Source organism: Fundulus heteroclitus, chromosome 18 (assembly GCF_011125445.2).
Source record: "Fundulus heteroclitus isolate FHET01 chromosome 18, MU-UCD_Fhet_4.1, whole genome shotgun sequence".
Taxonomy (NCBI): domain Eukaryota; kingdom Metazoa; phylum Chordata; class Actinopteri; order Cyprinodontiformes; family Fundulidae; genus Fundulus; species Fundulus heteroclitus.
In genome coordinates, this window is record NC_046378.1 from 5449540 (window position 1) to 5473407 (window position 23868).

Sequence of the window (23868 nt, forward strand, 5' to 3'; positions counted from 1 at the left end):
CAGGGTGATTCCCTGGTGCTTTACTTCATGCTGCCTGGACCATCTCAAAGCGGCTTCCTTCTCCCGGTATCGGTGAAATGCAAGGATGAAGGGCCGTGGTGGTCGTCCTGCTACGGGCTTGGGTCCAGCTGTGCGGTGTGCTCGCTCCAATTCCGGGGGAGAAGGGAATATGTCGTCCCCCATAGCATCCTTTAGCAACTTGGAGATGAACTTAGTTGGATCCTGTCCGTCTTCACTGCCTTCAGGTATGTTAAGTATGCGTAGATTGGACCTGCGAGATCGATTTTCCAGGTTTTCCAGGCGTTCCAACAAGGCAGTGTTTTGGGACTGAAGAGACTTAACAGCAGCTTCAGCTTCGATTATGCGTTGAAAGTTGTCGCCTGCCAGGCTTTCCGCAGCTACAAGGCGGCTCTGAAAAGAATTCACTTCGTCCCGCAGCCCGTCCACCGAAGTTTGCAGAGGCCTAATTGACTCTTGAATTAATGTGGCCACATCCTCTTTAAAGTTGTTTCGCTGCTTGGATAGTTCCGAGACCAGTTGGGACATGGAAACGGGATCTCCGCATTTACTATCGCCAGGTGGTTCGCCGTCGGAGGAAGCCGCGGCCATTGAGGCTACCTTGCTAGCTAGGCTAGTCGTTCGCCTGGTTGAAGTAGAAAGCTTTTGTTTAGTATTGTCACTGGCCATTATAACGTCGCCAGGTTCAGAGACGGTTCTTCTATCGGTCCGGTGCTTAATAGAAGTGTATAACTCCTGTTCTAAAGTAATTTAAAGAAAGTTGGCCGGGAGCTCCTTCACCCTGCTTCCCTCTTCTACATCGCCAAACCGGAAGTCCCGACATATTGTTAATTTGAAGAATGTTTGAAGTATGATGCAACATCAGCTGCTCTCACTTAACTCTAAGCCTCTTTCCTCTGAAAAAGACCTCCTTCTCGAATTACCAGGGAGAGAACCCAAGTACCACGCTGTGTGTCAGTTGAGGAAGGGGAAAAAAGGCTTTAAATATTTTGTTAATGCAATTTAACTTGACGCATTTGACAGTTTTCAAAGCAGTCATTAAACCGGCAACGATAACAATTTCGGAGTATTCCTAATGCGGAATAGATAATATCCATATATGTTTTGGAAATTTGTGCATGGTCAGGGAGGCAGTGTCTCCGGTTGGGGACTGTTTTGAATAATGTGGAGCTTTGTGCATGGTGTCTTTGTTGTGATCTGGAGGCTAGTGTATAAGTTTCAGAATATTCCAAAACCTTTTGCTGGAAATATGGGCTGGAAATTATCCTTTTTCCTCCAACTTTGCTTTTATTTTTTTATAAACTGAAGAAAAGAACGTCTATAAGCCTTATTATCTACTTGTCGTGATGATAATTTAAAGTAGTTTTTTTCTAGATACAGCTCAACCGTTTTCCCCAATGTTAAAGGGAGGTTGTTGAGAGTGTATACTCGCTGTTGCGGTGTCAAAGAGAGGTGTGAGTGCTTGCTCTAGCCTGCCGTTAATGAGGATATTGCTTCCTCTCTCTCTTTCTTCACCTTGTTTTATTTGTTAGGTAAGCTTGTTTGTTTCCTTACCTTTCAGGGTTGGTCTCTGTCCATGCTCACTGTCCTAACAGTTCCTGTTGGTACGCTGCCAGTATCTCAGGCTTTAACACTTGACTTTCAGTTGGGGTTTTACGTGAGCGGCTGGTTTTCCACAGATGCAACGGTCTGATTAACAAGAGAGGGCAGGATTCAAGGCGCCAAACCTGGCTGTTCCTGCACGAAGGCCCAGGCAGGTAGAACAGCTCCGGACAGTCGAGCTGCATGCTACGGTGCACTGGTGTCATGACAGAACAGTAACCCAAATTGTTATTGATATTGTTGTTATTTTTCCGGTGTCAAAGCAAGATTCATTAAAGTAGAAGCATGTCGTTTTAGTGACATCTGGTGTTATACGTACTGAACCATCCCTTCCCCTGCCAAAGCAGGGACTAGTGGAGAACTGTGGAGCGTTTTGCATCTTACACACAATAGACAGCCTTTTGTCTCTGGAAACAGAAATTTGCTCTGACTGGAAGGCCTAATGAGAAGATGTCAAGTCAACTTTATTTATAGAACACTTTAAAAACAGCAAACACAGAACAAGGCAGTAAACAAAAAGAACTAAAATAAAACAAGTAAGAAAATAGAATTTAGATTCAGATTTATTTACCAGGACAGTGCATCTTGACGACAGTACACCTGTAACATGCCAGAGTTAGACAGAGACTGGTTTTCATCTGTACCTTTGTTTGCCAGTTGTACAGTGGCACCCTAAAAGAAGCATAAAATATTATAGACGATGAATTAAATAACAGTCTCAACAATATATTAGTGCTGTTAGTCCATTGCAGTATACAAAAAGTAACGACAAACAAGCAACAATACAATCAAAATTAGTTAAGACAGGGGCACTGGAGTTAGGGCATTCGTCCTGCAATTGGTGGGCTGCTGGTTTGATCCCCCACTCCAACTGTCTCAGTTGTTGTGTCCTTGGGCAACACAGTTCACTGAATTGCCTGATGGCGATGGTCAGAGGGCCCGGTGGCACCGATGCATGGCAGCCTCAAATCTGTCGGTCTGCCACAGGGCAGCTGTGGCTGCTAACATAGCTCACCACCATCATGGTGTGAATGGGGGAATGACTGACTACAGTGTGAAATGTAAGTCTATAACTTTTTACGTAAGCAATAGTAGTGTTTAACAGTCTTATTAATAATGTTGTTGGTAACATACAATCTGTAACAATGCAGTGATATAAAAGGTCTGAAAGTGATAAGGTTTAAAACCCCAAGATTTTACTGTAGTAATACCTTCAGCTGATGCCATGAAGCGATACACAAGGTTGGCCCCATGAGAGCAAAATTTAAGCAATATTTTTTAGGCAAAATATAAAATAAACTGAGTTAAATAGCTGAACTGACCACCAATAGCTAAATGCCAGTTCTGAAAAACCATTTGTTTCTCGTCAGTGACCATTTGTGTTATCTGCCGAGTACCCAGAATGATGCTAGACACCCAGTGTAAAGCAGTTCCAATTCAATATTTAATCAGGTGGTGCTGGCCAGCTTGGCAAGAAGTCCTTATTGAGTGACTGTTCACACAACAGGGCAACAACTCAATAAATCCACTTCCTTGTGTACGTTCAGTTTTTTAGCCTGAAAAGTGGGTACACCAGGGTATACAGTTTAACATACTCAGCTTCATATCAAGAGCAACACAGATCAGTGGTTTAAGATGCTGGTCAAAAAACACCCTTGTGATATTTTCAGTTGAAAAAAAAAATCACAACCGGTGTCTGTTCGCCAGTGCTTTAAGTCACTAACCTGTTAGATTGATAACACTTTCAATGAAACTACAGCTTTACTGCTGGGACCCAGCAATCTGTGCCTCAGGGCATGTCAACATGACACTCCCATGCTAAACAGGCCAACAGATGCACAACTAATGAAGTGATGCACTGTGGTGTGCCAACAATAAAAGCTTTAACTTAAAGTTATTTGCTGACTGGATAGCATTTTACTAGATAGAGTTCTCCTTAATAAGCAATACAGTGCTTTGTTTAACATGTCAAGGCATCATGGCACGACATATCATTACAACCTTAGTTGGAACTCTTCTTCAAAGGTTAAAAAAGCAACTTAAATAGTGACGTTTAATTGTCTTCTAAAACATTTAAAGTAAAACTGGGGCAATGTGGTGACATCTAGGTTTGGATCCCTGCTGGGGCTTTTCTGCATGCCTCACCTGGACTGTGTGTGTGTGGCTTCTCCTCAGGTGTTTGGGTTTATGCTTCACAGATGCTTAATAGTTATAAACACTGAGCAGTTCCTCAGAATTCACTTTTTCAGTCTTTGTTAAAATATTTCTATTATGAATATCATTTTAAAATGTGCAAATAACAGAATTAAAACAGAAAAGTAAACCCCACAAAACTCCCTTTCCTGTAATGAAACAGAGGCAGGGGACCCAGAATTCAACCAGACCAGCAGAGGTTCAGAACAAGCTCTTTAATTACTGATTCAAGTACTGGAACAAAAAATCAAAAAGGTTGTACAAAAAAACAAACAGAGCAATCAGGCAGGTAAGGCAGGAACAATAGAAGACTCACCCCGAACTCAACAAAAACGACCTGACACTGATGTCTGGTCTCAGCAGTTTATATGGAGGTGGAATCAGGTGAAACCGGTGAGAGGTGAGCGCAGCAAGGCTAGAGTCAGGAAGGTGTGCAGGGTAAGTAATTAGACCAGACATCAGTGCTGAGGCTCAAAGCAAGAACAGATCAGAAACCAAACCTAAAACAATAACTGCAAAAGAAACCTCAAAACCCCACACTATGACACAAACCAAACTAAGACAGAACCTAAACTAAAAAGCTGACAGGACAAGTGGACAGGAACAGAAACTACACCAGACTTGATAAGGACTAAAACAACCCTGAAGTACAAACCTAAGGCAGGAGAGGGAAATAACTAATAACATAAACCAGAATATTACATTTCCTTAAACCACCCTATTGAAAGAGCAGCATTCATCTGTGTGCTATGCTGTTTAATGTTCAGCAGCTTTAAGTTGCATTTTCATCACCTTTCGCCTCTTTGACCCTACATGAAGTAACCCAGGGGTCCAGCATACTTGTTCCCCCCCCCCCCAAAACTGAGTACAGGCCGCTTGCCTCTGGGTCACCTTGGATGAAAGCTCTCTGTTACTGGAGCAGGAAACGGCACATGTTGAGTGTGTTTTACATGCAGCTTAATGGTTTCCCGGTTATGCATGCATATGTGAATGTCTGCTTCCCATGGCAGCCGCGTTAGCAGCTCAGACACGCGTGCTCACGCACTGGCACCTTGCTTGGGGACAGGATGGGCACTTCCACAGATGCTCCCAGCATTGAGGTTGAGGAGGTTTCAAAGTGTGGGGTGAGGCGGGCACACCGGGCACAATTGAAGGATGTGGTGCATTGTTTAAGTTCATGGGGAAACCGAACGAAGGCTGCCAGGGTGTGAAAGTCAGGATCTGACACATGTGACATGTCTGTTGACGGATGGTAGTAAAAACTAAAGAATATGGAACCTAAGCTGTAAAGGTATAGTGTATATGGAGGCATTCTATAATGAGATGAATGACAGAGTAATTTAAAACAGGCTTTTATAGGTAGTTTTAAGAAGGAAACCACAGCTTCTGTGCTAAAATCATTTGGTTCTTCCTGAACTCGTTCCTGGCACCGGTTAAGCGCATTTCAACTTTTTTAGCAACCATGCATAATTGGACAGGGGAATAGCAATGAGAATGTAAGTTGGAGTGGATCAGAATGCAGAATATGTCATAGCCAATCCGGCGCCTGAGTCTCAGGAAGACAGCCAATCAGGTCATGGCACTTCAGCTTCCCAAGAGACCACTGAACTCCATCCAGAGGACGTTTCTGAAGAGATCATGAACTTTTCACTTCCCTGCTTCTTTTTCTCTTAGGATAAATAGCTTTTTTTTTCTCTCAGACAGGTACGTCTCTCTACTAATTTTATTTTTATTTCATGCCAAAGAAGTGCTTCCTCTTATACAGGTCTTCATTTCTTGCCATCTCTCTCTTTCTGTGTCTCTCACTCATTATGTTTCTATCAGTCGTCGCTCAGCTCCCCCCACAGTGATGGTGAAAGAGCAGGAATTTCTGGGCCTGGGACTGCTGTTTGGTTGGACAGGTCATATAACAAAACCACGGCGCGTTCACATGTGTTTAAGAGCTGAGCCAGTAACAGCTATTTACATTAAATACTCTAAAATGAGCCGTGATGGGGCTCCGAGTCCTCTGTGGTTGCATTAGGTGAAACAGAATCAGCCTTTTCCTCGCCACTCAGCACACCGCCTCTGCTCTGATACTTAACTTATTTCCACTTTTTTCACTCCTTGAACATGCGATAAAATGGGTCATTTAAACACCCCTTTTCCTATTTCCTTTTCCTTTCACCCTTATGGAACTTTTTTAGAACTTTTACTCAAACGGCACAGGACCTTTTATCACCTGGAACGCTCGAGCAGACAGACGCGTCTACTCCAAGACAAACTTGTGTGCTCAAGAGGTGCCAGTTGTCAATAAGGCCGAGTGTTTTCACAGCAGCATGAGCCCAGTAAAACCTGTCACAGGCAATTTCCGTTGCCTTGTTCTTGCATTGCCTTGCAGGAGTGGAGAGAACATCTTTCCGTGCCTCTTCAACCAGCTTCTGCTCGTCGGTTTTACTTATAAGTACTTAAAATAATCATTTGGCATTCCAAATAGATGGACCAGAAAATGAAGGACAAACAGGACAACTGAGTAAACGTGTGTCTTCTACTTTTGCCCCATTACTTACGCTCCGGTTGGTCATTGTTTCTTTGCTGATTCCTCCATTGTGCTACCTCTGGTTTGCTTGCCTGTTCCAGTTTCCTGTTCCATGCTTTTGCTCTGTCTCCTTATTTCCTTGTTTTTTTGCTAATTAATTAGTTTAATTTCTTAACCCCCCCCCCCCCTCCACCCCTTCCATGCACTGTTATCTCCTAGCTCCTGTCTTTAACTCTGTCCAACAAACTTGACAGCGCATGTACTGAAATAAGAAATAATTCAAAGTTAAGATTAGATTTATCCAAGCCCATATAAAAAACACTGAATAGATAAATGAATGACAACAAAAACTAAGATTATTTAAACAGAAACCATAACAGCATTAGATGGAAGTTAAGACTGAGCATTCGCAGACACCCCACCTTCACCAATGTACTAAGGTTTCTTTGAGCAGTCTGCCTCCATGATGGAACCAAACAAATTCCCTTGTGGATAATTATTTCAAATGGAAACAGTCACCCAAATGTAACCCACCCTGGTCACATGACTAAAAACCAGAGAACACAATGTTTGCAGTACAGAGCTGCATTACTAATATTTATAAGAAAATGTACAGATATCAGTTCAGAGTCGAGGCTTACACATACTCCCGCATACCGTTTGCATACTATGCTACAATATGATACATTACGATACCATACGATACGGTATGACGTGATGTACCAAAAACCATACGATCTATGGTCTCACAATAACTACATAGTTACTGTCAACAGTGACCCTTCAGTGGGTTCGGGAAATATCAGGATCAACGGGACAAATTGTATCCCTGTAGAGAGAAGACATGGAATTATTGGCAGCAACAGGCCCCCATCAAGAAAGGTGACAGGGCTAAACATAAAAACGCTAGGCGAGTCATAACGAAGAAATGAAGAGTGAGGAAAATGGTTAGCATGTCCTCCAGTAGACTAAGCCTAATGAACCAAAACTTCAGAGATAAGCATAGGATAACTGAAGCTCCTGTAACTTTAAGCTTTATTATAAAGGAAAGTTTGGAATCTGGTCTAGTAGACAGCATTTCTCCACCATGAACAAAAACTGGGAGAAGGTTCAGAAAATCTGAACGAAAGACAGATCTAAAGTGACTTGATGATTTGGTTCTTTGGTTGGTTCTCTTGCTGAGGAAAATCAAACCATCTCTTAGAAGGAGCCAAGTTAGAACCGCTCTGAAACAAGCGCTGGACTAACAGAGAAACGTCTTTGGTCAAAAGGAGGGTGGCAAGAAGCGTTACAGATTTTAACTTCCTGCTGTCACAGTTACCAAGACTATAAATGAGTACACAATCGTGTGAATGAGGGGAAGGGGTAAAGCATTTGAGTACTCAGTAGGACTATTTTATTTCAGCTCATTTACCTGGAAATAGCATGTGCAGTTTTTTCCCATGAAGATCATAAGTAATGCACTCAACTGCGATGGCCATCAGTCACACTCACTGTGCAAGAATTCACCGCTGAAGGGAAAGCAGGTTGAAGCTTGAAGTTGGACAATATAGTCTGGTCACATGAGGACAAACCTGAATTCTTCAGATGTCATTGCATACATCGTGTTTGGAGGTAAAATGGTGGTGCACATCAACAAACATCTCATGTAAAAAGTACAGTTTTTCGGTGGGGACATCATGGTGTGGGGTATCTTGGAGCACATAGTACTGGTAAACTTTACATTATTGCAGGAAGGACGATTGGAGAAATGCACCGTTACGTTCCAATTATAAAACTATGAAAAGAACTAAACATTACAACAAACAGCCTTTTCCACAAAGTATTTAAAACACTGTAAGTGTATTCAATATTTCCTGTGTCATTCTGATAATTTATGGGCTCGTATTCTATGCTTTTTGTATCATCAAAATACTTGGGTTGTCATCGATACGATGGATCAGCAGTTCCCAAAACTTTCTCTTTTAACCCACAAAACTATGATTGCAGAGGCTTACAAGTCAGTTTGAAGTTCCTATTGTGACATGATAACCTTCATTTGGATTTTTTTTCAACAGTGGCTGTTTGTCTCTGTGCAGTATTGCTGAAACGTTTTTTCATGACCAACACTCCTTGGGAGCAATTATGTACATTGACAAGGAGACAATGTTCCATTTTAATGCATTTGGGAACATCCTGTGACTTGACCCAGCACATAACCCCCAGCTGTTGATATGATACATGGTTCCATCACAGCAACCAATTTGCCTCCAGACAACAGACACCTGTCGCCTCCTCTCAGTCCTCAGAGCATCCCAGGTTGGTGGTAAGGGCGGTGGGCCGAGGGTCCTTTCACAGAGAAAGAGGTGAGAGCGGAAATGCTTTTCTTCCTGCTGACTGAGAGCCTGAAATCTGTAAAGCAAGCGGATGTGGAAGGCAGAACTTTAAACCCTTCCATTTTGTTCTTTAGATAGTGCAGATTTTATTTATAGGAGTTTCAATCTAATCTCAAACCTCTGAATAATGACATTGCTGACTTTTGGTTGAGTGCCTCAGACACTCTATTTTTAAGAACCATTGTAATTATTCCATAACAAGATTGATCAAGATCAAGTTAGATAAGTTTGATAAAGCGATTCATGTATTGTTTAACAAATTTATGAGACCAACATTTTACCTTTGCTACTTATTCCGATGCCTTTTTCTCATCTACAATTAGACCTTGAATGTTGGTCTTAACTCTGCAGGAGCGCCTCTATTGGATAGTATTTATTTATTGTATTATAATCTTTTTTTTAAATATGTGCACCATATTGTTGCAGACTTGGTTTTTGCTATTACAGTCACTGTATATATTATGTTGGGTGTAAAGTGCCTCTTCTAAAACTGTGCATGTCTGGAAAGAAAATGTCCTTCAAGGGCTTAATAAAGTTTTCCTTAATTCTGAATCCTGAAGAGCAAAACAAAACAGACAAAAGCGTTAAAGGTCTTCTTTAATCTAATAGCTTCGTTTTTATTTAGAGAACCAATCGGGACACTTCCAGATCAAGAACCGACAGATTTTAATTGCATAAACTGAGCAACAACAGTTTTCCATTGCAAAATCTTTAACTACAGTTCATTCTGACATGTAAAGCACAGCCAATATACAAGAGATACAGTGTGTATCTAGCTGCTCCTAACAGTGTCGAAAGTAACTGGTCTAGGTGGAAAAAGAGCGTTTTCACGAGCCCTGCCCTGATCCCTCCGCGATTAGCATGTCCTCACAACTTTTTATCCTCACCTGTCTCTGTGCTGCACATCTCTAAAATGCTCCCTCGCCTCTGAACTCTTCAAGAAGCTCAGTGCGTTGCTTTTTTTTGGTCTGAAAGCCACATCAGAGTGTCAGCCGCTTGATAATTCATTTTGTCTGTGTTTATACTTGCACCACTTTAGGTCATTTGGAGAATAAGGCAGGTATTGACTGCGGTTGATGCAGACAGAGGCTTAGACCATGTCGGATACTTTCTCCTTACGCCCGCACTGACGAAGTGACACAGAAACACGTGCACACAATCACAAATGTACCTTATATTCCCTTTCACACACGCAGACTGAGTTACCGTGACTAATACCGTACCTCTTGGCTGGCACAGGCCCAGTTCAGAGGTCATCTCTATGTCAATAAACAGGGGAGCATGTGATTGGCTCTGCCGTGACTCAATGCATCAATGTAGCCATCTTTGATTGTTTTAAACTTCACCTGGCACCTCTATCCTATCTTTTATGGAACAAATATTGTAGAGAGAAATGGCAAAGTTGGGTGTTAATGTTAATTTCCCACATTATAGGGGAATGATGTGTATGCAGGACACGGTCCGTCAATCCAGCCTGTATTTGAAAATATTAAGAAAACTTCAGGATTGATGGAGCTCTCTTTTGTTCAACTTAACATGGATTTGTCTCCTGATGCGAGCTCGGTCCCCACTCTGACCCTGCTGATATCAAATCCTTTCCCTTTTAACCTGATGATGACTCTACCTCCAGCCTGCGCCGAAAGACAGGTATAGTGTTTCTCCCTGAGCCTCACACTGCGCTTGACCCTGCCACATTGAAAACATGTTAGATAATGAGCCTCGGCCGGGCCGGTGGGGCCGAGTCGCACCGTTTGATCGGGGAAATCCCGCAAGAGGCCGAGCTGGATGGAAATCTGATTAGTAACCTGGGTGACAAAGCAATAAGATCCGCGAGGCTTTGCTTCAATCAGATGTGACAAGCTAAGATTTTGTCCACGGCTCGAGCGCAGCAGGATCAACCCGGCCTATAGGGCTGAGTTAGAGCATTAGATAAAGTGCCGTAGAGAGTAATTGAATGCTGCAGCCGAGGCTGGTGGACAAGCCTCTGATTCTGAACCGATAACCTGAACCACTTAACTAATTCAGCTATTTCTAATGCTTAGACGCCTTGTATTGTTCGCATTTGTTTAGCACACTGAAGTATCATAAATGGAGCTTGTAATATCCCAAAATTTTGCAGCGGTTTTGAGATGTTTGTTTATCTTTTGAGAGTTTGGGCCAAGGTCAGGCGGTGGCCAGGAACATCAGCAGTTTGAAGGGTGAAAGTAGATTCCAGTAGTCAGGAATTTCAAAGCATAACAAACACGCAGGACGTATTTAGCGAGGCAACGGCAGGTCACAAGCCAGAGCTGTGAGGTGTATATTGTTTCTGATTAAGCTTTTCTTCGCTCATGGCGCTGCACTTTATAACAATTTACTTTACATCATTAGAGCTTAAAACATTTGGCTTTGCCATTGCCTTCAAAAATAAATCAGGTGCTTCCAAGCAAAGAAGCAGAATGCTTCTGGTTTTCTGTACTGTATCTGAGTTATTATGCCTTTTTTTTTACTGTTTTAAAAGAATGATATCACTTCTCACCTAAACATCACAGCTGCTCTCCTAGGATGTTTGTTTCTCCTGGGGATACTGGGATGAAGGGGATGAATTGAGCAACCACAAAAAAAAAAAAAAAAAAAAGCTAGCCAGTTGATAATTTTCCAGCCATCTGTGAAAAATGTAACCTTTCTGTCGCTCTCATGATGTCAGCAGGCTGTTGTGTTCAACGGGGGATTGGGCTAAAACGCTTGTGGCGGAGCCAAGGTAAACCGTTCCAAATGGAGGCGCGCCGCGGGAAAAGAGACACCGTCGCAACAAAAGGAGTTAGATACGGATCGTTGGGAATGTGCACTGGCCGCAGCTTGAGCCAATTATCAGTGTCATCTTGATCCAATTTAATCAATCTATGGGGGAGACTGAGGGAGGGGAGGGGAGGATGAGGTGCAAATATTGGTCAGATGTCGTGTTTTACCCTGCACCAGCCAGTCACCCAGCCACCCACCCGGCTACCAGCAGCTGCTAACGTTGCCAGGGTGGCATCAGCTAGGAGTATCAGTTCAAGTAACTTCTGGGGTGCATCACACCAGGTCATTTTTTGTTGTTCCTCAGCGAGAAAATCTGTTTCTCTGTGTAGGGGGACAGACGACACACATATTCAGCCATCGCAACATTAGAAAATGATAATTGATCAAATAATGCAGGAAAATAACAAATAACAATCTGCCTAAAGCAGATTGATCATTCTGATTGCTGTAGGTATAAAAGAAGGTTCATACCCATTACTTTTGGCCCTCAGGAGCCTGAATCGGCACCCAGAAGTGGGCCAAAAACCAAAAGTTTAAAAACCTACACACACTCATCTGTCTGGTGGCCCCATGCCGTTGAAACATATGTGTGTAACCCCAAATAAACCAAAAATGGGAATGCTAAGAAATCAAAAGGCAGACACATTTTATAAGATAGCAGGCATGATCATTTCCTATTATTCTTCATTTTAATGCACGTATACACTTTTTTCTGGAAATTTGATGGTGGCAGAGCCAAAGCAACCCCTATTGACAGGCTGCCACTGATCTGAAACTTTTAAAAATCTCGCTTGTCATCTGTCCAACCCATACATCGTGGTATCTCCTTCTCTGCTGTCTTATTCTGTGCTGCTGCAGTGGTCTCGTGTGTACCGCTGGTCACACTAGGCAACTAGTTGTGATGGAGCCCAAAGCACGCAGCCGTTGGAAACTACATGATGGCCAGATGTTTTGGTAAAATTTCAAAACTGCATATTAAAAGTGAATCAAACTAAATAAGTTGTAACTTCTTTTGGAATTCCCCAATTGGTTCCAATTAAGCCAATTCTCTGGGGATTGCTGTGAGGCCCTAAGTTTAGGCATTTGCTAATACAGAACCCATATCCTGTAGCACATTGAAGTGAATTCAATACCAGGTTACATGTAAATACTTGAAAACATGGAAGCTTTAAAGGGGACATATAATGCAAAATCCACTTTTTAACCCCTAAATATTCCAAAAAAAAAAAGTAAAAAACAAAGCAACTGGACTTGTTTTCCGTAGTTGAAGACCTTTCGCTTCCTCTCCCGGAAGCTTTCTCAATTCAAAAAGTCTGGAGTCATAGATCATGTTTATTGGGTCATGGATCACCAGCAAATCCCCTATTTTTGTTTCTCGCCTCCATTTATTTTGTCATCCAGGCTCTAGGATGCCAAAGCTGCAAGTGGATAAGTGAAAATGTTTAGTTGTTGAGTACATTACTCACACATTACATCATCCCCCAGCATACTACAAAAATTGCACAACGGGATGGAGTGGAACGCTCTGCGACCTGGAGGGAGGCGGGAAGGGAAGTGCCTCCTTTGCATTTACAGAAGTCACACCAAAACATGCTGCTCTAGCTGCAACTCAAAACAAGGGGTCCAGTTAATCAAAACCCTTGTCTCCTGCCTCATTAATGTCATGCTGATGTCGAGGACTTTGTGGTGTTTGTGTTCTTGGCTATTTGTGCTCATAAGTTGTGTTTTTCTTTTTCTTTATTAGGTTTCCCAGATTTATTTCAGTGCATTTTGTGTATCTGGATTTTATATCCATTCATTTTTATGAGGCTTTTGTGCGGCGGTTTTCCACTCTCTGGGATCTTGCAATCCAGCTCATTCAGTTCACCTGTAACAGCCCATTATCTCCCATGCCACTCACCTGTTTTCCCCACTACTTAAACTCCTCCTATCTTTGTGTCATTGCTGGATTGTTATTCAGTTTCTGTTCATCCCTCGCCTGCACAAGTCTGTGGGTTTTTCTCTCATCTATGCTCCTTGTGTTTTCTGTGTGAGCTTTGTTTATTTTTTCCATCAATATTTCTAACCATTATCCTTTTTATTTTTGCTTTTTAATAGATGTGTTTTAGTTTGTATCTATGCACAGCACGTTGTTTCAGCAGTTGGCTGTTTGTAAGCACTTCATACATAAATATATGGTATGGTATGGTATGGACATTAAATGTGTCACTGTTGTTTGGAACATTGTAAAAAAAAATTCAGCTGACCTCTTTGACACAATCTCTCCTACATCCATCCTTGTTCAATGAAGTCCAAAATTGCAATGCAAACAGATTGCATTGCCCCTACATTAACACAGCTATTGCAGTATCGTTGATTTTTCTATAAGTGTTACAGGATATTTACTGTATCTACTGTATACATGACATGTCTTACCCATTTCTAAGGAGGTGCAGCTACATTTCAGAATCAGCAAAAGGACTCATGAACAAGCATGAATGCTCAATTTTCAATTTGGATTTGCATCTAGTAGCTCAGTATTGAAACACAGCCTACGGTTAATGTAATAACCTTTTAAGGTAACTCGGGACCGTGTCAAAGAAAGCAGAACTTGTTTTATCCCAAAAGGAGAAAGACTTTCTGTTTGGTTCCTTAACTGTCATTCCTTGTGCAAACAGACTAAAAAAAACTAAAAGAGTCTTTAGCACAGTAGTCAGCGAGATTTGCATTACATTCACAACTTTGCTTTGTGCAGGATTCTAGTACTGTTGAATTAGATTAGATTAGATTAGATTAGATTAGATTAGATTAGATTCAGGGCTGCCCAGTGGTGCAGTGGGTAGCGCTGTTGCCTTGCAGCAAGAAGGTTCTGGGTTCAAGTCCAACCCTGGGTCTTTCTGCATAGAGTTTGCATGTTCTGCCTGTGCATGCCAGTCCAATAACATGACTGTCTAAATTGTACTTAGGTGTTAGTGTGTGCATGAATGGTTGTTTATCCTGTCTGTCTCTGTGTTGGCCTGCGATGGACTGGCAACCTGTCAGGGTGAACCCCGCCTCTCGCCTGGTGAACGCTGGAGATAGACACCAGCACCCCGTGACCCCATGAGGGATTAAGCGGTTCAGAAAATGGATGGATAGATCAGATTCAACCTTATTGTCATTACACAGGGATAAATTATCATTTTAAATCCAGACAAAACGACAACCAGTGGCTTATTGCAGCTCAACAGATGAAAATGTCCAAGCAGCACAACAATGTGTGAAAATGTCAAAGGAGAAAAAAAGCAAAGGAAGTAACAAATCTATGTAAAAACAGTATGTAACCATAGATTGACCGGCAGATAGTCAGTTTGTCTCGCCAGGTCTCCTTTGCATCTAGCTTCAACATCAGTGTGGCGCATCAGTGTTGCACAAAGACCAGCATTATTACCATGCAAAAGTGTTTTCCCAACATAACAGCTTTCATCTTATATGTAATCTGGGTTATTTGCCTAATCCACATATTTCCCAAGTGACTTTAAAGCAAACACACAAATGGGAATTTTACTTCCTTGTTTATGATACTCCATAAGTGTCAACTGGTGAGAGTTCATGAACTGTCATCTAACTGCTGACCTTCCGTAGACCGCCTCGTTGCTCTTCATTGATAACCCACTCCCACAGAAACACACTTGCTGACTCGCAGAACGTAACAGCTCACATCTAATCAGCGTTCCGATCTCCAGGAGTCAGTTGGAATAATTAGGGCTTGGAAAAAACAATACACAGGACCGTCTCCTACTTTGTATCCAAAGCCGGGTCGTGTTCCCAATTACTCTAAAATGTTGTGATGACATGCTCCCTGTTTTTAATGATAATATTTATATTATTTCAGGTAATGGTTCTAAGCAGAGGAAGGGAAAATGATGGTCACGCTGAACAGCAGTTCAGATCAAAATGCTGAAAAAAAATCAAAGCAAAACCTACTCAAAAAAAATCTATTTTTATAACTCATTTATAAGATTTAACATATTGCTAAAACGTATTTAACTGCAGCTCGCTTTGTTCAGGCGTAACCCCATAGTTCACCTATCCATCTATTACCATCGGTTGGCGGGTCTTTTAACAGTTGTTGCAGTAATTTACTTCATCTCCTACCCGCCCTGTGATGTTGTGGCAACCCTGGAAGCTGATGTGTGCGTCCACAGGATGGTAGCCAATTATCTGGAGCCCACTCCGGTTTTCTAAATTAAAAATGGCCTCCCTCCACTGTTGACCTTGGATCAGCTTTCCATTTCTTATTATTATTAGGTTATTAACACAAACCCCTGAAAGTATCTTTTAAAAGTCTAAAACAAATTTGATTAAGCCTCTTTACTCGCACCGGTGCAGACATACCTATCGCTGTCTAACTCCTGTCTGCTCCCTATTACATTCGACACTGAAGTCAGCGAGAAAGCCTGGACCTGAAAGCTTATATCCCCCTGCACACTGGACAAGGCAAGGGGGGTGCCGGGTTTGCAGCACATTACCGCTTTATTGAATTAATTACGATAAGGATCCTAACTTTAAACGCGGGGTGAGGCGCGGGGCGTTCCACGGCATGGATTGCTCGGAGCAATTTCTCTGCCGAACGACGGTGGAGGGGTTATTGGATCTGTCAGCCCTGAACTCTGTGGCATGGTAACGAGGTCCATAAGGTAAGCCGAGGCTGGGCACAGCTCGGCGCACTGATCCCTACATGCCTGCAACACAGGGAAATTTGTCGTACATACTGAATAAATAACATGAGAGCAGAGGCAGTCTGGAGCGGCTGGTGAGGCCTTTGCTTTCATGGCGCCTTTGTCCAAAAGCCTGCAAGGTCATGTGGGGTTACGCCCTGGTCCCGCACCATATACAGCTCCAGCAGATGCAATGGAGCGTGTCATTATATTATGATGCTCCTTGAATGTTGCAAAGAGTTTCTTTTTTCCTCTGCTCACTAAGCTCTTAATAGCTGTAAAAGATTGTGGTTAAAATAAGAATTGTTTTATTCCTCTCAGGGGGTAAGGGAGCACGGTTCTAAATGTATCTGCTAGCTGCCCAAACCACTTCACTCGAGAAGGTATTTTTCATCTGCTGCCGCTGAATTTAGGAAAAATGAGGCTGCCTTGTGAAGTCAACAAGTTAGAGACGGTGTAGGTCTGGCACAATCACTCACAGGATCACTGACAATACGTGTGTGTGTGTGTGTGTGTGTGTGTGTGTGTGTGTGTGTGTGTGTGTGTGTGTGTGTGTGTGTGTGTGTGTGTGTGTGTGTGTGTGTGTGTGTGTGTGTTTTGTACTTGCAGCTGTGCGAGAAAATTTTTTTGTTCAGAAGACTTTCTGGGCTAGGGGATGGTTTTAGCACTAAGGTGTCAATTAAGTTTAGCTTAGGGTTAGGCTCAGGGTTAGGCTGGTGAAAGGCATGAAAATGAAAAGTAGTCTAAGGAAGTCAAGGCGAGGTCCTCACTTTGTAATTTAAACAACGATTTGTGTGCGTGTGTTTGTGAGAGAGAGAGAAATAGAAACCCTGATCTCATATCCAGAACTGAAAAGAATTCCAGATGAGTTGAGATTCCTGCTTATTTTTACTGTGAGCAAAGACTTAGACTTAGACTTAGACTTAGACTTAGACTTTCTTTATTGTCATTTTGTATACACAGAGTGCATACAGAACGAAATTTCGTTTTCACACAGCTCAGAAATATTGCAGTAACTCTACAGGATACCTTGCAGTGAATTACGGTACAGGATAAAGTGCAGTGGTCAATCGCAGTCACTTACAGGATAAATTTCAATTTACTTCAAAGACCACCAGGACTAAAGGCGGACATAAGTGGTTGAGGACAATGCTTCTGTTTTGGTTTCTTGACGACAAAAAGGCTTAAAGGAAGAGTTCAGGATATTTTAGGTTAGAAAAATTTACTAGCCCACTTGTGCTAGGTAACTGTTGGTGTAACGGAGATAGGTGGTGGTGCTTTACCAGTGATCCTCCTGTCTAAAACATATGCAAGTGAAATATGTAATGTGAATTAAAGTTGTTTCTAAATAAAAAAAAAGAATTATAGTATTTTATGTGACCGTTATTTTACTATTTTTACACTTTTTACCATTCCATTAGACAGAAATGCTTTCTGTGTTCTGTTCCCAGTCTATTTTACACAGAAAGATCATTGGTGGTGCACTGCCTCCTGCCTCCATTTCCCAAGTAAATAATCAGTGGCCTAATTCCATATGTGCTGACAGTTCAAAGGCTCATAAAAAACTGTCGGCATAAACCTCTATGATGTTTTTTAAGAATGGAGTCATTTTAGTTGGGTACAAGTCTGCTTTGCTATAGGCCACCGGGGGAATATCCCGTACATTTAGCCTTCACAGACTTATCTGAATTAAAGGAAAGACATCAAACAAATCGTCTGCTGTAGGTAAGACGTTAACCTCTTATAACCTTTCAACAGAACCTCAACTAAAAGATGAACTGTCGCTTTAATGTAGTCGATTAGGACTACAATATATTCACTGGGTTATTTTTTTTTATGTAGTAAGAACTGAGTTTGGTTACTGTGTTGATCAAAAGGCAGGTGTAATTGGGTTTTATTGTTTTCATCGACCACTAAGGGAACCTTTCAGTCATGTCACGGTCATTGGCTGCAGGCCTGTGTGTGTGTAAGTAGGGTTGGGAGTTAAATATGTGCAGATGTATCATAATATTTTCACTGCAAAAAAAAAAAGCGTCTTTGAGGCCCAATAACCTGCAGCTGAATCAGCGTGCTGCCTCACCACGCCAGGACCTTTCTGAGCAGCACAACTATCTGGAGTATGTGTAGAACTGTTCACAGTACAGGCTGGAGTTTTCTAACTTTCTATGCCTCTTTTCAGTTCAGTGTACTGATTCCCCCAATCAGTCTCCGTTACACAGTTGTTGTTGTTTTTTTCAGTCCTCGTTAGCTCATATCCACCCATTCTGATCATCTTCTATAATTTCTGGCAGACACATTGAAGGTGTCCTAATCTTAGAAAGCAACGCTGCCAACAGCACCATTCATCCTCACAGATACAGTGAGCAACAACACTGCCAATAGGGCAGATGGGGTGCAGTTTCAGGTTTATACAGCTGGCCTCTGTTTAGCTGGTTAACACTGCTGGGGGGAAGGGGGACTAATTCCCATTCAAAATATACTGACATGTAAAAAACAACAACTAATAAAACGTCTAATGAAACAGTTTTAATTGAGCCGGAAAATGGTCTGCAGATTTTGACAATTAATTTGCATTATCATATTGTTGTGGTTGTGATGTTGCCAGTGAGAAGAGAATGAGAGCAAATGGATAGAGTTAAAGCTCAGAGGAAAAGAGCTCAGCTCACACCCTATCATGTCCGTCAGTGACTGAAGAGTTTCACAGGTTTACTGAGCAAATCCCACAATGGCAACATACCTTCAAGGCCCTTTTTCCTGGTATTTTAGTCCATTGTGAAAGTTAAGCTTGGCGATGGTGCTAACGGTTAGCAGGATTTGTCCAGCTGAATTACCATTTCTTTCTCTGAAAGACTACCTCGCCATCTTGTATGTGAAAATGTTCATTTGGGAGTATTGTGACATGAAAAGCAGTCTTAAAAATGGGAAAACTAGCACAAATATAATGTTAGTGGTAACAAATACACAGAAGAAAAAAAGTCTAAAAGAAACTTGTGAAACAAGTTTTTTATGCAATAAAAAACAGGGTTTGAAAATAAACGACAAAGAAAAATAAAACCTAAGATTAATTTAAAACCAATTTAAAAAATTACCACAGGTAAGATGGCTAAAATGAGAAACCAAAAAGTTAGGGAAACTTACTAAACGTACTGTTTTTAAGCCATTGTGTAAACTAGTTAATATTGTTAATGGTGCAAACAGTTAGCATGATTTGTGCTACAGTAGGCTACTGTATGACTCCAAAAGGTCCCTTCAGCAATATAATATGCAAACACAAAAAACAGCCAAAGAAATGGAAAAATGTGGCCAGAAATAAATGCTGGTGGAAATAAATACATAAAGATTTAATACTTTTTAGAACAAATAAAGTGGAAAAAATTAAAGAATAAAAATAAATTTAAGGAAAAAAGGGAGGAACCCCCAGATCCAAGCAATAAAGCAAATTGAGAATTGAATGTCATAGAACACTAAGGTAACAACACTGAGCGTTAAATAAATTAGTTTTTATTTAGTCGGATCAAAACAGTATGCTATCCAAAGCATATGGTTTTTTATGCCATTGCGTACATTAAACTAGCCAACACTGCTAAGAGTGCTAACGGTTATCACAATTTATTTTGCTGCATTACCACTATCCCTCGATATCAGCTTCTTGTTGTAGCATCACAACGGGGCTGGTGGTTTTCTGTATTCTGGACTGGTCATTGGGTGAGAGGTGAGGTAAACTCTGGGCAGGTCATCAGTCCATCACAGGGTAACAAAGAGACCCACAACCATGCATAGACACACTCAAACCTATGGGTAACTTAGAAAACAAATGTCATTTCACAAAGACTCCAGACTGGGATTCAAACCCATGACCTTCCTGATGCAGGGCAACAGTGCTGGCAACTTAAATAAAAAATATGTAATGTAGAACAAAAACAGTATGCAAGAAGTATAAAGTTAGGAGGCAAATTAAATATAAATGCAGGGTTTAAAAGCTCATTCAAATTTTGCATCTAATGTGTAAATTATGTATTTATTCAGCTATTTATAGATCTATAGATTTAAATAATGTCTCGTCAGTTTTAGTCCTCCTTAGTATATGATTGAAGTATAAATAACCTTTAAGATTATTTTTATTTATTTCTGTTAAATATTCAGATTTATTCACTGAATGTAATTTGACTTTCTATAATTAATGCTCTTTTTCACCAACAAATGTATCCCACTTAAATTGTTTTTTGTTTTTTTTGTGTGTGTGTGACAAACAAGTATCTTTCTTACAGCTACTTTCCTCATCCCTATACTTGTCTCACACGAAACATTAATTGAGTGTTATTTTTCATTTAAAACAAATCACTTCCATAATATGCTTTGTAGGATTTTTTAGCAGAGAAAGCCCAGGTGTAATTGATAAATTATAAAACAAAAAACAAAAGCCATTCCAAAAAGGTATTTCCAGACAGCTGCTGTTAAATATCATTTGTTCACATTGGTGTTTATGCTTATTCAGGAAATTACCATTTTCAAATTTTGTTTCATTTTAGTTTTTGCTGTAATGAAAAATCTACATGCTCAATGTAAAAGGTCTCTATGAGTAATTTTCAAAACCTAATGGGCTTTTTAGTTCCCTTTTGTCCTTGGAAACAACAGTGGTGACCTGAAGACACTGACTACTGAATATTTTGGCCATGGTTGCACTGTCCTTATTTGATGGGGGAATCAGATTACCCCCAAAACCATTAATCTTTAATAATATCCCAGTATGTGCAACTGTTGTGAAAGATATGTCAGTTTTTGTTTAATTTACCTTCCTTACAAAACACATCAGCCTTTTGCAATAAAAAAGTTTTTTTTTCTTTTCACAGGATTATATTTGGGATTTATGTAGTTTACCTTCTCTTTCTGCTTTTTTAAAACATGGCGATATCATTAAAGTTTACCCAAGCTCCAAACCCACCATCACCATGAAGGCTCTTTTTCAGACTTTTAGCATAAAATCTGTTTTCCATCAGTAATCTTCTTCTTATTCACTCCTTCTGAGCCAAACAATTGTATCGTGTTCCCATCTGACCAAACGATGTGTTTCCAGCCTTTCATCCGGATTCTTTTCATGTGTTTAACTAAGTTTAATCTCTGCTTTTTTTTCTCCTTTCTTTTTTTCTTTTTTTACTGAGCACAAGATAAGCCAGTTCCATTTTTTCGGGTTCTTCAAAGCCAGTAACACACTAATTATTCAGATGCCTCATTCTATAGTTGTTGATTATGACTTCATTTTTATTTTATTTTTTTACCTTTAGTTACAAATCCTGATCTATCTTTTTGCTTTTTTGTAAAGCAAATTTTTTTTGATGCTTCTTTTTTCTAGTAATTCTTCCCCAAACGAAGTCATGGTGGAGACAGCCTCAAGTCGTAATATTTTGTATTCATTACTGCACATTACAAGCCATTTGTTTCATAAACGTACCCATACTAATTAATGGTTACCACATGTTGTCACAACCACAATATGCGGTGCATTTAAACACCACTTTATGTGACAGACTAGCACAAAGGAACATAGAAGTGAGAAGAGGAAAAAAAAAGTATGCATGCAGTATTTTTTATTGCCTTGCTCTGAAACTCCTTGTGTGGAGGAAAACTAACACTCCACATCCCACTAAATAAACCACCCACTCCGCCACCCCAAGCACCATCCCTTGGAAAAAGGATGGTGGCAGTACCATGCTGTAGCGATCATTCTTTTTAACCGACACTGGGAAGCTGGCCAGAGTTTTTAAGAAGATGCTTCGAGCGAAATATGGGCACAATTATCTGCAAACAGATGATCGTGATACACACTTTTCGTTCAGCACATTATCGTTTTTGTTTCAAGCTTACTGCTGCCAGTGAGCAGGGTTATTTCACAGAGTAAGTTGTTGTCATAATTTGACTCAGGGTCACGGCTCCCCAGCTCTCTGAAACAGAAAAGCCAGGACACTGGATACAGGTGACCTCAATCAGGGGACCGCGGGACAGCCATGATTGCTGAGCGCTGAACAGGGAAACTGTGGGAGGAGACTAAGTATGTAAATTAATAAGTATATGCATTTTATTTTTATAGGACATTTCACAGGTCAAAAATTATGAAACACTTTACAGTAAAAAAAAAAAAAAGCATTAAAAGACAGAAGATAAAAGAAAATATAAAAACAGTACACATGTTACATGATGCAGTATGAAACTAGTTAAAATCAGTCTGAATAGACAAGTCTTTAACTTTTAATTGCTTCTTAAAAGAATCAACAGAATCAAGACAGCACCAAGATGGAGGCCACTCCTCAAAAGGATTAATGTCCTCTTGTCTCAAAGTGAGTTTGAAGAACCAATAACAGCCTTTGACCAGAAGATCTCAGACTCCGAGAAGTCTAAAATAATCTAAAAATAATCAGAACAAAATAATAGGTAAGAAGCTAAATACAAAACAGTGAACTGATAAGACTTGACCTAACCATAATGAAGAGCATGAAACAGTCAGAAAACAAACACAAACTAGAAAAAGCTGTTCCTACGCAACAGCGAGTGAGAATGCTAATATGCAGAATGATTTGAGAAGATGCAGAAGTCTCATGCAGAAGAGAAAAAAAGCTGAAAAACATTGAAGAATTTGAAAAATTTGAAGAAATTGAACAATTTGAAGTAATTTGTAGTAGTAGTAGTAGTAGTAGTATCAGTTGTAGTAGTAATAGTAGTAGTAGTAGTATCAGTAGTAGTAGTAGTAGTAGTAGTAGTATCAGTAGTAGTAGAAGTAGTAGTAGTTGTGTCAGTAGTAGTGGTATCAGTAGTAGTAGTAGTTGTATCAGTTTTTAAAGAATTTGAAGGAATTTGAAGTAATTTGTAGTAGTAGTAGTAGTAGTATCAGTAGTAGTATTAGTAGTAGTAGTAGTATCAGTAGTATTAGAAGTAGTAGTAGTAGTAGTATCAGTAGTAGTAGTATCAGTAGTAGTAGTAGTTGTATCAGTTTTTAAAGAATTTGAAGAAATTTGAAGAATTTGAAGGAATTTGTAGTAGTAGTAGTAGTAGTAGTATCAGTAGTACTAGTAGTAGCAGTTGTTGTATTAGTAGTAGTATCAGTAGTACTAGTAGTAGCAGTTGTTGTATTAGTAGTAGTAATAGTAGTAGTACCAGTAGTCGTAGGAGTAGTATCAGTAGTAGTAGTAGTAGTAGTATCAGTTTTTAAAGAATTTGAAGGAATTTGGAGAATTTGAAGGAATTTGTAATAGTAGTAGTAGTTGTAGTACTAGTAGTAGTAGTATCAGTAGTACTAGTAAAAGTATTTGTTGTATTAGTAGTAGTAATAGTAGTAGTATCAGTAGTAGTGGTAGTATCAGTTTTTAAAGAATTTGAAGGAATTTTGTAGTAGTAGTACTAGTAGTAGTAGTAGTAGTAGTAGTATCAGTAGTACTACTACTAGTAGTAGTTGTATTAGTAGTAGTAATAGTAGTAGTATTAGTATTAGTAGTAGTATTAGTAGTAGTAGTATCAGTTTTTAAAGAATTTGAAGGAATTTTATAGTAGTAGTACTAGTAGTAGTAGTTGTATTAGTAGTAGTAATAGTAGTAGTAGCAGTAGTAGTTGTTGTAGTAGTAGTAGTAGCAGTAGCAGCAGTAGTATCATTAGTAGTAGTAGTTGTATCAGTAGTAGTAGTAGTAGTTAGTAGTATCAGTAGTAGTAGTAGTAG